We start from the raw sequence: 14,071 nt of genomic DNA, 5'->3' as shown, positions 1-14,071 counted from the left end.
TCAATGCAAGAAAATGAAATCATAAAACTAAAGATGCTGGCTGGCATTAGTGAGTGGGTTGAACTACCACACTCAAGTTCCCCATCACTACAGAATCCCACCATCAGCAACAGATGTGATCCAAATGAACAAGAAGAAATAAAATAATGTGACTGTGCACCTATGACTTTTGGCCCCAAACCACAAATCTACTGCTTGCTCTGCCACAGCTACAGGTCTTTTTGCAAAAACTGACAGCAGAAGAAAGGCTGGAAGCCAGAGATGGCTATTAAGGAGAAAACAATGCTGGCTGGAAGTGCAGTTTCTTTCAATCCCAGAGAAAACTTGCCTTCAAGAGACTTATTTTTAAAGGACATTTTCCTTGTAAATGCACCATACCTTAGGGCTAAAACAGATTGATTCTTCAGAATCAGTCCGTCATCGTTCCTCTCCTCCTCAGAACTCCTTCAAAAACAAAGCAAAATGAGTGCTATGTCTCTAAAATCACCCCTCAAGCAAGTGGTAGGTGTTTGTAAAGCCTCACCTTATTGAGCCTCCTTCACAAAGGTCATCTGTGGCTTTTGAAAATTAAATGATGTGCTGACATTAGATTTGGCAAGCAACAGTACACACAAACATTTAACATGGACAACTCTACAGCTCAGACAGAATGAAACTGGCCACAACTGGACCCAAAAGGCTGTGGTGACTGCTGCAAGAGTCACACCTGAGGGTCGGTGTATGGGTGCACCTCTGTGCCTCCTGGAACACTCTGTGTGGCATCTGTGGGTGCAGGTGTTATTATATCATTTAGAATACAAATCACTATCTACCTTCTCTACCCATCCTGCTCAGTAACACCTCAAATTTCAAGACAGCAAATGTTGTGGTTCTCTTATTACAGGTACCCAACACCCAATTCCCTGGTGACAGGGCTGTAACATTTGCCTCAGAGTAGCAGAGTGCTGCCTCAGAGTGCTGCTTCTCTTGATTTGACCACAAGCACATGGAATGGATGTGGCACAAGGACTCCTCCCCAAAACATACACTTCAGAGGACCTCAGAAGGTCTCTCAGGATCTCCCCAGCTTACCCTCTAACCCTCTGTTGCTGCAGCACAGCATGAGAGACTCTCATGATGTGCTTTGCAGTGCCTGCCAGACTGCACTGTTAATGCCAAGAAATGCTCCCTGAACACTCTCTGCTGTCCATTTGCCACACAGTTCTGATATAACACACTTAAAAAAACTAAAAGAAGAACAGGTCCCAATCTAGAGTTCATTTATATTACAAAATTAATTCTATAGGACACAATCCTGTCAGCGGATATGGAGCACAAATCACAACTGCCCTTACAGCCTGACAAGGCCAGAAAGTAACAAATCAGGACACTCACAAAGCTTCTTGTGCTGCACCTCCTGATGCCTGCACTGAAGTCACCAGGGAGCACAGTCAGTGCTGACAATACAAACCATCTCAAGAAAAGGCCACATCATTTTCCTCTAGAGTTCCTCCATAGTTAAGGATCCTACCTCCTCTGTCCACAGCAGGTGCACCCCACATAAATGGAGCATCTTCTGCCTGCTCAGGATTGGTAACTATGGTGATATCTTCTGTATCACACGCAGGAGCGTCTCCTGTGTTCTCCTGATCTGTTTTTGCTTCCAGCTCTCCAGCAGCTCCTGCCCGCTCAGGAAATCGAAGTATGTTATGTTGTCACCTTGAGCATTCCCTGCAGGAGCTTCTGCTGTGTCCTCCAATTTTGCCAAATACTGACTCAGACTGCACAGAGAAAGAGAAGAAATAGAGTTGGTAAAAAGAATCACATAGTGGCATACACCATTCAGCACAAGAGATAATACCAACTTATTATCCACCCTACACATACTCATACAAATTCTCAGCATTCTCCTCATTATTTGTTAAGGGTAATTCACACAGAACTCACTGCAGGGCTCTTAGCCTAAAGATGCACATTCACACCTTCCAAGTTATTAACTCCTGCTTGGAACATTTTTTCAGTCTGCCTTTTAGGCACACATAACCACCTGAGGGAAGGAACCCCCACAGTTACAAAGCTGTGCATCAGAGCAATGAAGGGCTCTCAGTCAGATCTCCTCTGAAACAAAAGGCTGATGGTGCCTGGGCACTGCAGTGCAAGCAAGGCCAGTGGTGCTGGGCTGGGCAGAGGCTTTACATGCATGTCAGCTTGCCAAGTTCCGAGTATCACACCGGGTGACAGAATTGCTCTGGTACCCCCCTCCACCCTCCCAAGGGAAGATAAAAGGGGAATAGGGAAGAGAGACTTGAAGGTGTGAAAATAAGACTGGAACAGCTCTGCTCGAAGAGGAAGAGACAGGAACACGTGGGATGAGGAGCAAGTATTTGCAAGTCTATACCAAAGCCCATCTCCATGGTCACGGTTATAAGTGTCCCAGGGTCCCTTGCAGCAGGGCCGACTCAGGAGAGGGGTCCCCAGCACCTGATGGATTTGCATCTTGCCAAGCACGGGCGAGCTGATGACAAAACAGGAGCCTCAGCCCAAGAGCTCCCAGTGCAGCCCAGCAGCAGGGAAGAAGGGACCAGGCTGCCCATCCTCTGGGCTTTGAGAGAGGGTGGCAGGAGATGGGAGGGAATCCTGAGCCCTGCCTCTTCCACCCCTCACGGGTCCCTCAGGGTGCTACACACCCTCTCTCTCAGGCCTTCCATCGGTACTAGAAAACCAGCCTGGGCCTAAAAACCAGAACACACAGCAACCACACCCATCAGAAGACATCACTGAGCACACCTTCAACACAGCTCTAAACACACCATTAAACCTTAGTGCTGCCACCAACAACATTCCAAAGCCACAATGAGAACTGACCACTTCTTCTAATCAGAAAGTTCAAAGTTTACCTCCAATACCCATGAAGATCAGCATAATCCTCAGCTATGTTCCCATCAGTGTCTTCATGGGAAATATTGGCACCGTAAAAAAGGAGAACTTGGACCAAATTCAGCTACCCAACAGAAGCAGCAATCATGAGCGGGGTTCTGAAAGATTCAAAACATTCCTATGAAATGGATCATTTGACAAAGACACAGAAACATTTCTTTCATTCCTGCTTGCTCTCAGAAAAAGTCTTTTGCCCATTACATTACAGTGAACAAAAGGAAAAGCAGATTTCATTAGAAGCAACAATAACATGGGAGAGGGAGTCAAAACTCCCTGCTTGGTCAGACAGAGCTGCCACATGTACAACACTTCAGTGCACATGAGGCTGCTCTGCAGGAGGTGGTTTCTCAAACGGAGGCACTGCTGCCAGGCTCACGACACATCTCCTGCCAGACAATGCCTCCTGGACATCCCCAATGCAGAAAGCGGCCCCAGAGGTATCACAGCAGCCAAGCACATACTGCTTTCACACAGAAGTTTCACAGAAAAAGCTCCTTCCCAGTGCCCCCCTGCTTTTGGTCAGAGCACATTCCCATGCTTCTCAGCAATCCAAGAGAAAGAATACTAAAGGAACACATTTGGATAAACCCCTTACCTTTGATGCTGGTCTCGAGCATGCACGTCAACTCCTGCTCTCAGGACAATTTCTACTATCTCTTCCTGACCATCAGAGATAGCTAGTGGGGTAAAGCCCTCCTGAAAAGTCACAGAAATACATCATGTTAATAATCGAAGTCAAAAAAATCTGTAAATGGAATACTGACACCACTTTCTGGAAGGACTTGCTGAAGAAATAGAAACATTTACCTTATACGTGGCACGATGATCGACATAATGCCTGAGTAACAGCCCCACGAGGTTTTTATTATGAGCCTGGATGGCCAGATGGAGGGCACTGTGGCCATCAGTGTCGGTGAGGTTTGGGTCGGCACCATGCTCTAGCAGGAAAGCCACAGAGTCTTCTTGATGAAACTGTACTGCCTGGGAACAACACACAAAAAAAGGGAAGACTTCCAAAATCACATTTCACTCCATCACCGCTCGCCCAGCTTCTGACCACTGGGAAAGAAAAGCACCTGCAAAGATGACCTGACAGCTGCCTGTCCCACTCCAAATCCAAAAGGCGTGTTTCCGCACAGCTCTGCGCACAGAATCCTGCCAGACACCTCTCCTTTCATGCACACTCAATAAGCCCCTCTGCCAAGAGCAGAACTTCTCCCACTCAGTGTCATCAGGGGTGTTCTCCTGAGAGTGTCAGCAGCATCCAACTGGCAGTGGTGCCTTAACAGAAATCTGACGACCTCTCTGTAGCCGTTTCACACACGCCAGATGGAGAGGTGTCCTGAGAATTAAACGTGAGCTTAACACTGACAGACAATGAAAGAACCAAAGCTGTGGCACCACCCAGCCCGGGGTCCCTGCCCAGACCCTGCTGCTGCTGCAACCCCGCACACATCAGCCACAGGGCAGGAGAGACCTGGGGTGGCCTCAGCAGCTGCAAGAGAACCCTGCAGGGAGAGCACGGCCAAGCGGCAGCCCAGCAGCCCAGCACCTCCAGGAGCACTGGTGCCCACCCAGCAGATCCCAGCACTGGAAAGCTCTCGAGTTCGCCCTCCCAGCTGACAGGGCACATCTTGCTTTGCAAGCAATCAGCTCCAAGGGGATCCCACACAAACCCTGCAGGGGGGATGCTCCCGCACGCCACCCGAGGTGTCCCAGCAGCTGCCCACAGCCCCTCACCGATTCTCCCTGTCGCGGCGGTCGATGCCCCAAATCTCTATCCACCAGCGCCTGCCCAGACCTTGCTGCTGAGGCTCAGGGGCGCCGCTGCCGGCAGCGGCAGCACCGTAGGGCTGCCCAGGAGCGCTGCCAGAGCGGGACACCCGACGCTTCCTGCTGAATTTCTGCCCCATCTCAGGAGCTCTGGGGGCTGTGGCACGGGCACAGCCCCGAGGGAGCAGCAGGAGGCAGCCATCGGAGCCGGAAGGGTGGGGGTTAATGACAGGGGAAGGGCAAAGGCAGGGACAGGGGAGGGAGGAGACAGATGGGGACGAGGTGGATGGAAGGGGCAAGGAAGGGACGAGATGGGAGAAAGGAGCAAACCAACGGCAAGGACCAGGAGCAGCCAGAGAGGCACAGCCCAGCAGAGGAGCCACAACGGCAGAGTTGCCACTAAAGGCAGTCGCCGGGGGCAACGGTGGGCGGGGCCAAACCACCTGCTGGGGGGGGGGGGGAGGGGGTGTGGGGAAGGGGCTGAACCAATTCACGGGTGGGGAGGGGGCTGAAGGAAAGGAAAAGGCTCCTTTAACCCTTAAAACTTGCATTGGTTTAAGCCTCAGCATTCATTCGTTGCCAGTACAGGTGACAATGGCCCCTTAAGTATCTGAGAGAAGGTGAGAAACTCTCCCCCACCTCTATGAGCCATACAAAGAATTGGTAGAGTTCTTCTCCTGGACAGACTTTTTCATAACCAATTCAAAGGACTAGCTAGAGAGGGTAAAATAACCCTTCTTGTGTAACCCGCTTCTTGTCTCTCATTTGTCATCTTTAAATGGCAAACTAGCTTGCTCTGACTGCACAAAGCTCACTGCAAAAGTTCCACTGCCATTGCACAAGTTGTTTCCCTACACAGGTCTAACCCATAACTAGAGGGAAGTGGACATCTTGAATACTCCTGGCCTATCAGGAATTACTGGCAGGACAACTATCTTTTCCCTAATTCTGGGAAAAATGTCAACATGCCAAATGTATCACACCCAGCTACACAGAAAATCATCTCAAAGTTCCCTGCTGCAAGCACATCCTCTGCAGGCCCCAGCACCAGCCTGACCTTCCACAGGCAGGAAGGTCAGGCTTTTGAACAGCCAGCCTGAAATTAGCCACTAGTGGCTGTAATTAGCCACCAACCACACCCCATTGCTGGGCATCAGCCAGGAGAGAATTTAAAAGCAGCAACTTGCCTCAGGCACTGAGTCTCACTTCTGTCTGCTGAGCTGCCCATAACAAAACCCAAGCTTTTTCAGGTATTGCAGAGAAGTCAGGACACAGCTCCTAAGGAGGTAGAGAATCATACAATAGCTTGGGTTGGAAGGGACCTTAAAGCTCATCAAGATCCAACCCCCTGCACGGGCAGGGACATCTCCCACTAGACCAGGTGTCACAAAGCCTCACCCAACCTGACCTTAAACACTTTCCAGGAAGGCCATCAACAACTTCTCTAGGCAACCTATTCCAGTACCCTGCCACTCTCATGAGGAAGAAAGTTTTCCTAATATCTAACCTAAATCTACCCCCTTTCAGTTTAAAACCATTACCCCTTGTCCTGTCACTACTCTCCCTAGTGAAAAGCCCCTCCCCAGCTTTCCTGTAGCCCCTTCATGCATTGGAAGGATCTCTAAGCCCCTCCCAGAGCCTTCTCTTCTCCAGGCTGAACAGCCCCAACTCTCTCAGCCCATCTTCATAGCAGATGTGCTCCAGCCCCCTGGTCATCTCTGTGACCCTTCCCTGGACCCTCTCCCACAGGTCTGGACCTTTCCTGGGCTGTGGGCTCCAGAGCTCTATGCAGTATTCCAGGTGCAACTCCTGATTTTGCTGTGAGCTGCACAGATCCAGCGTCCCCCCCAGTGCTGGGGGTCAGGCACAGTGAGCACTGACCTCAGAGCACCCAGCAGTTCCCATCTCAGCCCAGTGGACATTGAAGCTGATCAATCAGAACCCCCCCAGGTTTGTGCAGGAAACCAGCAGGAGGGGAATACCTGTCCCGGAGTGCAGGCAGTGGGCACCCTCCAGCTTTCTCCAGGGAAACCCTGCCCAGCCCCTGGCACAGGGCACCCCCAGCCCAGCCCTTACCTGCCCACGGGCTCCTGGAGGTGCTTCCATCCACGTAGAGTGGGCAAACATCTCCTGCTCTCAAGGCTCCAGGATTGCCTTGGAACAACATCCATTTTGCTCACTGAATATATGGTGGGGGACAAAAAAAAAAAAAACCAAAAAAACCCAAAAAAAACCCAAACCAACAAAAAAAATATTTTCAGTTGAAGTTAAGTGGCCCAAACATACTTTTTCCCCCCTTTTTTTCCCCTCAGGGACACCCAGGCCAGCAGCAGCAGCTTGCAGGGAAGCTGCTGGGCTGCCAGAGAACACTGTGTGACTGTGGAGAGGTTCTGCACAGCCCTTCCCTGGTGCCTCACAACTCATCCCTGAGGCTGAAGCTGCTTTTAACCCCCAAAGATTTTTTTCAAAAGTCACTCACCAGCTTTCTTCTAGGCCCCCTTCAGATACTGGAAGGCTACAATAAGGTCTCCTTAGAGCCTTCTTCTCTCCAGACTGACATCTCCAGAATGAATGACATCTCAAAGGCCTCAGTGCCAGTGCACCAAGCCTGGGAAGAAACAAGAGGAGCTGCAGAGGTTGGGATGGGCTGGGATGTGGTTGGTATCACCCAGAGGGATGGCTCCTCTTACTGGAGCCTGGGGATGGAGGGATATGAACTCCTTAGGAAGGACAGGAGGGGGTGACACTCTCTACATCGCTGACCAGCTGGGCTCCATAGAGCTAGAAAGAGATAAATAGATAAAACTAAGACACCATTCTCTCCAGCTGAGAGAAAGTAGCTTGGCCATTTGAGATTCGAAATTAAAAAATTCAAAATTGTTGCAAAATAACAGCAATAATTTTCCCAATGATTTGTTCGGCCTTATGCATTGTGGCCTTATGCAGTGCAGCCATGTGTAAAGAGATGTAAATTCTTCCCCTTTCAGCTTTTTACAGATAGACTTTTCTCACAAGCAGTTTATGTGAAAGTCATAATGTTACCTGGGATAAGCACTTGTTGGACGAGCATCAGGAGAAACCTCTGCTGACAGGCTGGGCAGGAATGTTCCTCACACTCCAGTAATGCTGTTCTAATACCTGTGTAGAATTAGAATCATCAAAATGGTTTTTAAAGAAAGGAGGGCAATTTCAAAGTTCTAATCAATCGTAAAAAACAAAAATATGGTTAAAGGGTGAGTAAGCTCTTGGGTAGAAAGCATAAGGATAAAAATGTTCAACAGTGTTAAAAAAATTTCTAGTATGTAGCAAATAACCACATGGTTTAGGTATTTCACTGTTGGAACATCTGAAGACGGGGTTTGTCTGTGCCTTGATCTTTTATCTAGTCTTCCTCCCACTGTCAGTAGAGATAGAGACACCAATCTCAAGGTTAGGAAATAAAACAATGATCAGGAAAGCATCCTGAGTTCTGAGGGATTAAATATTTAACTATTTATATATTAAATAGCATAATATATTAAATAGTAGAAAAAAATATATTTTTCTTGTCAGCAGTAAGTCACCAGAGTAGTCTTATATGAGACAAAGGGCTGTGGACAAAATAGTTTGATATCTAAGACTGGATTCACCGGCACAATTACACACCCTGCTCATACTCCTCCTGTGTGTAAAGGGGATTTAACCAGACACATAAAAAGGGAAAAGAGCTTTCTGCTTATTTTCCCCTTTCTGTAAGAAGCGTCCTTCAGGATAAAGAGAATTGGAAACAAAGCAACTTTGTTATCTTGTGTTTCTGCTCTCAGATCAGATGGGATTGTTTTGAATTAACAAACATGCAAGGAACACTTACATTCCTCACAATAATTGATTCCACAGCAGGGAATAAAAGCTGCATCAGTCAGTAGGGCTTTGCAAAGAGCACACAAGAACTCATGAGGTATGGGATCATCAGAGGAGTAGGAGGATGAGGAGGAGGTCTCCTTGGATAAACAGAAATGCTTTTCCTTCTCTCCTCTGGCATATGCTTCCCTGTAGGCAGGGTGGGAAAGGAAAAACACAAAAGTTAAAGACTGGTACACAGAAAAATTATCCAAGCTTCGGATTTTATCAAAGGAAGTCTGGTCACCCAACATTAGCCTTCTAAAATACAGGTACTTATATTAAACTACTTTTTTTGGTTGCTTTGGCACTCAGATATTTCCCCATGATTTCTCTTGTTCACTTTATGGTCAGTTGAGTTAGTTCCATACTTGTGTATTAAGAGGTAGTATTGCATATTTCCCGTTTCTTGTCAGCAGAGCTCCCTTTGTATTGGGATCTTTCACCACCAGCATGAAACTCCTTGGAATTCTTATGTTCTTTCTAACTGTGGGATCAGGCTTGAGAGTTTGGCGATGTTAAGGAAAGAAATGCAGACATATCTCACCTGAACCTCACTCTTTAGATGACATATCTATTATTACTCTTTTAACCAGCAAAAGCCTTTACTCCCCTCCTTTTCCTAACCCAAGGCTTGCTCCATTCAAATCTTTTTCTTTTAAATACCATAGCCAGGATGATCCAAAGGCTTCAGCAGTGTTTGGAACTCAACAAACAAAGAATGTCTTAACTTCAGGTTTATTCAGGGAGAAATAGCTCACCATCCACTTGGAGAAGAGACACAAATACACTAGTCCTCCAAAGCCCAATTCAGAGTGAGAGATTAAACGTGCCAGCAGTTCCACAGCACAGCTCAGCATGACAAAAGTTCCAGAAGGTCACATCTGCTCATATGCCACACAAACACACTCCTATAAACCATCATGTACGCTGACACAACTTACACACTCTGTGTTCAAACCAACAGATTGTGCCCTCCACTGCACCTACACTGCCATTTATGGCACTCTCCAGCATTCCAAAACTGGATCCAGAACCAAAGAGTAAAAAATATTCATCCAGTTGTCCCTGTTACAGAAACACTCCTCATTTAACTGTTGCAGACCAACAGAAATGTCCATAACTTACAGCCAGCTAAATTACTCTGCAAACGTTGGGGTTTTTCAACACAGAATGAACAAAACGTCTCAGAGATGGTGAACAGCATCTGAAGAGCTTTCTTGTGTCCTGAAGCTGAGTAATACTGCAGGATTACGCTGAGGCTGACCAGGTACTCCCCTCCAGCCTGGGAACAACCCTCTGTAGGATAATATCCAAATGGAAACATCTTGTAAACTTAAACCAATGACTTCAAATTATTAAAAATCAAAGTTTTGTTCACATCTCAATGGTTATCCCGCTACAGATCACAGCATAAGATTTAAAATAACAAAGCAAGAACTCTTGGGGTTTTTTTTTAATTATTTGACAAAAATTTCCATATACCTCAATAAGCTGGGCCAGAGAAAGAAGTACAGAGGAGTCACTGATCTGTTCACAAAAAAATAATGAAAGGGTTTTAATTTTCAAGAAATAAAACCCCATCTGATTTAAAGCAAATGCTATGAATGTAGTTTGGATAAATGCACTGTGGGAACTACCAGGGTCCCTGGGCCAGCTACACTGACTCACACACAGAGAGAGACATTCATGTACAGAAAGGAATTCAAACTGATCAGTTACTGGAAAACTGATGTCATATTCAGACTGAGTGGTTTCAGACCTACAGACAAGAAGTTTTCAAGGTGAAACACGACACACTACTCAATGAGCAGCAGAGGCTGGATGAATTTCTACATTCAGATCTCCTAGCAGCTTCTCAAGTGCTCAGACCCCACAACTCCGGGTTACTGTAATGCCTCGCCCCATTCTAGTGAAGAAAAAGCAGTTACACCTAAAATCAGGATGACGACAAAAAAAAAAAAAAAAACCACATCCCACAATTTAGTGATTTTTATACCGGACAGACTCTTTTGAAAGGCAATTACACATCATATTGCACCCCCAAGAGGCAAATCAACATCTAGAGCAAAACCAGTCAGGTATTTCCTAGTGTTCCTTATTTGTATTTTAGCAGCAGCAGGACAGTGTTTGCAAAGCTGTAGAAAAATATTGCCCCTTTTCCCTGTGTCAGTTCCAAGTGGTGGTATCCTGAAGAAAGGCTGAACTTTTGGGAAATGGAAGCAGCATCCAAACCTGAAATCACCCAGATCCAAACATGTCCTGCAGGCACAAGGGAAGAAAAATGACAGCGCTTTTACCCACAAAGGCACTGGGCTCCAATCTTGTACTAAGTGCGTACACTGGGCTGTTGGTATTTTCATGTGCAGACAAACTATTCAACTGAACTGCTTCATCAGATAAAGTCCAAAGATCAAATGCAGAACTGTAGAATACCAGCTTGGGGAGCAACAAGACTTTAACTGAAGGCAATCTATTGAAGACATTTATGTACTCAGAGGGGCCCAAACAATTTCACCTCAATTATACAGTCTCAGGAAGAAATGCCCAGGTATTTACAGGCACAAAAAGGAATTGTTTAGCTGCACAGTTATGTCCTCAAAACGTTTGGGATATAATGGATTCAGTATTTGAGTCAAAAGTAAGAAACAGTACCGAGTTTAAAAATAACAGATTCTCAGTGGGTTTTGGTAACTTAAAAAAATTAGGGGGGGAAGAAACCAACTTGTGCAAATGATGGCATTACAAAGTTTTGCTATGCTGAATCAAATACGTTGTATTTACAAAAAAGACTCTTTTATTGGAAAATATTTTAAGATAATATTTGGGAAATTAATTCAAGGGTACATTATTTTGATTGACGTGCAATGGAAAGTGTGCAATGGAAAGTGTGAGATTGTGATTTTATATACAGCTTTTGGTGTTCCACTCACTGGCTCCCTTTGTCTTCCAGATGTTCCACTCACTGGCTATGGCTGGCTTCTAGAACAAAGGTGATCAGAACTCCAAGCACTTGTACCAAACTTAAGGAGTGAAAGAAGAGTATAAACCAGTTTTCTGATTCACAGAATAAAACATGGTGAAGACAAAATTCAGTCACAAACACCACCTTTTATCTTCAAGGTGTTGCTGTCCCTGCTGTTCTGCAGCCTGTCACAGCCCAGGATGCTGCTGTCCCTGCTCTACCCCAGCCTGACACCATCAGAATAATTTGTAACTGCGTAGAGCAGCAGCTAGTGTTGTCTCTAGCATAATATTACACACCATACTACATGAACTAGTAAAACTTTTTCCTCTTCTGTGAAATCATGTATGCAATGGGTACCTTGTTCATCTGTGCTGCTGGATTTTTAGCATGCCAAATCTAATTTCACTATAGCATCTCTTGTTTGAGCAGGAGTAGAAGACTTTTCCAAAGGGGGCTTGAAAAGGTGAGACTTTACAACTATCTACCACTTCCTTGAGGGATGATTTAGGAGGCACAGATGTCACCATTTTGCTTTGCTTTTTAAGCAGATCTGAAAAAAAGGGGATTGGTGATGGTTGGAGTGCTTCTGAGGAACAATTGGATTTCACTCCCAAAGTGTGGTACATTTACAGGGAAATTGTCCTGTGAAAAGGAGTTATTTGAAGACAAGTAACTGGGATTGAAAGAAATTGCAGTTCCAGCCAGCACTGTTTCCTCCTTAGAACCTTAGAGCTCTCTTCAAGTACCTCAAGGGAGGTTGGAGTGAGGAGGGAAACAGCCTCTTCTCCATAGTGAACTTTAATTGGCACAGAGGAAATGGATGGGACCTGCACCAGGTGAGTTTTAGGATGGGCGTTAGGAAACATTTTTTTACAGAGAGGGCTGTGAAGCACTGGAATGGACCAGGACAGTGGAGGAGGCACCATCCCTAGAGGCATTGAAAAGGTGTGTGGAGCTGGTCCTTAAGGACATTGTTTAGTAGTTAGATGGTGTTGGTCAAAGGTTGGACTGGATGATCTTGGAGGTTTCTTCTAACCTTTACCATTTAGTGATAGATGTACCATTTAGTGCCTTGATGCAAGAAGTGATGCATTTTTCTGGCATGATCCTGAAATTGAAGGGTATTTTCCTTAGTGTACTTGCAAGGTCTATTTCGGGCATCAAGTCTAGGGATGTAAAGAGCTCCTTGAGTTTGTTGTTGTTTCCATTGAAAAAAAAAAGTTCTGCAGAAATACATCTTTCTTTACAGAAGCAGCAGGAGCCAAAGGCGACACGGTGCATGAAGGCTTTCCAGCAGGACAGGAAAACCAATAAGCTCTCTGGGAAAGATTGCGTGATAGACTGATCTGTAAAAGCAGACTGGCTAAGTAGAGTTTTGTATTTTGTCTAGTAAGCAAGAAAACTAACTTTTGAAGACAGGGCGCTTTGTAATTTCAGAACCAAATTAGCCATATCCTTAGCATTAAGCTATGGTTTCCCTGCTAAGCCTTTTTCTCTCGCCAAGCCCTTCCTCTGCCCTGCCCATCCCTTCCCTACCTCCTTTTCCAGACATTGCCAGGTGACTCCTCTCCAGTGTATTAGTCTGGAAATTTGTCAATTGCAATTAAATAAATAACTCCTTTTTTTCACATAGATTATTTTATTCTTTGTGCTGATGATAGCAAAGGTTTTTAGAATAAAAAGTTACTACAGAAAAGCCTCCAGCATAAAAGAGTGAGGAAGCAGAGTGAAATAAACCCACTGAGTGTCTCCTTTCCTCCCTGGTGTGTAGATTCCTGCCACCCATGGAAGAAGTGGAGAAAGGTGAGGATTTTTTCTGGGCTTCTCCTTGGGATTCTGTGGTACATTGTGTGAAGGACAGAGAGGTTGCCATTGTGGGGCAAGGAAGGGTAGGAGGGAGATCCAGGAGCACCTGAGACCTTGCTGTATCTGAAATGAAACTGGGCTGAAATGGTTAAGTTGTTGTAGAGCTAAAAACTGCCATTGCTGGATGTACGGAAAAGTACTTATTGGATGGGAGCCCTGATGAGCCCAACACAACTTTAAGTGAAAACAGTGGTGAAAGATGATCTAGATCCAGATACTGCCTCTATCGATATGGATCCACATAGAGTAAGTGAACTAAAATAGTGGTTGACTTCTGAGGTTGCAAATTTTATCCTGGCCTGTAAATCCTGGTGGCCACTGGCAGAGTAGCAAAGCAGCTTTTGTGCCTTTTTCTTTCTTCTTCTGGAACCTGACTTGATGGTGCTCTATGCAACATGTGCCCTTCTTGCTTTTGTTGCTGTGTTGTCCTTGAAGCAATGTGACCAAAATGTACAGATGGAGAAGAGAAGGAGGACTGGAGTGTCTTGGGTGTGCCAGTAGCACTCCTCTTTCCTGGCGGGTGCTGTTGGATTGAAAAGCTGTGCTTGCTCTTGGCTGAAGCCAGGGAAAGCTGTGAGTGGAGCTGAGGGAAAGCCCTTTTGTTCCAGTGTCTCAGCTGCTCTTGTTTTAAAATGTAGGATGTTTCTGCGTTGCCACCTGTGTGTGTGT

The 14,071-nt window shown here is 45.9% G+C and overlaps 2 long non-coding RNA genes across 2 annotated transcripts; both read right to left on the bottom strand.

Moving 5' to 3' along the window:
* Positions 1–422: 422 nt before the first annotated feature.
* On the bottom strand, positions 423–2,980 carry LOC139804485 (uncharacterized). The gene is made up of 3 exons (XR_011729403.1): positions 2,877–2,980; positions 1,511–1,760; positions 423–557 (listed from the first exon to the last, which is right to left on the bottom strand). It is a non-coding gene; the product is annotated as an uncharacterized lncRNA (long non-coding RNA).
* Positions 2,981–7,743: 4,763 nt separating this feature from the next.
* Positions 7,744–9,604, bottom strand: LOC139804564 (uncharacterized). The gene is made up of 3 exons (XR_011729441.1): positions 9,432–9,604; positions 8,816–8,993; positions 7,744–7,827 (listed from the first exon to the last, which is right to left on the bottom strand). It is a non-coding gene; the product is annotated as an uncharacterized lncRNA (long non-coding RNA).
* Between the last annotated feature and the right edge of the window lie 4,467 nt (positions 9,605–14,071).

Source organism: Heliangelus exortis, chromosome 18 (assembly GCF_036169615.1).
Source record: "Heliangelus exortis chromosome 18, bHelExo1.hap1, whole genome shotgun sequence".
In the NCBI taxonomy this organism is placed as follows: domain Eukaryota; kingdom Metazoa; phylum Chordata; class Aves; order Apodiformes; family Trochilidae; genus Heliangelus; species Heliangelus exortis.
This window is presented reverse-complemented; position numbering and strand designations above follow the sequence as displayed.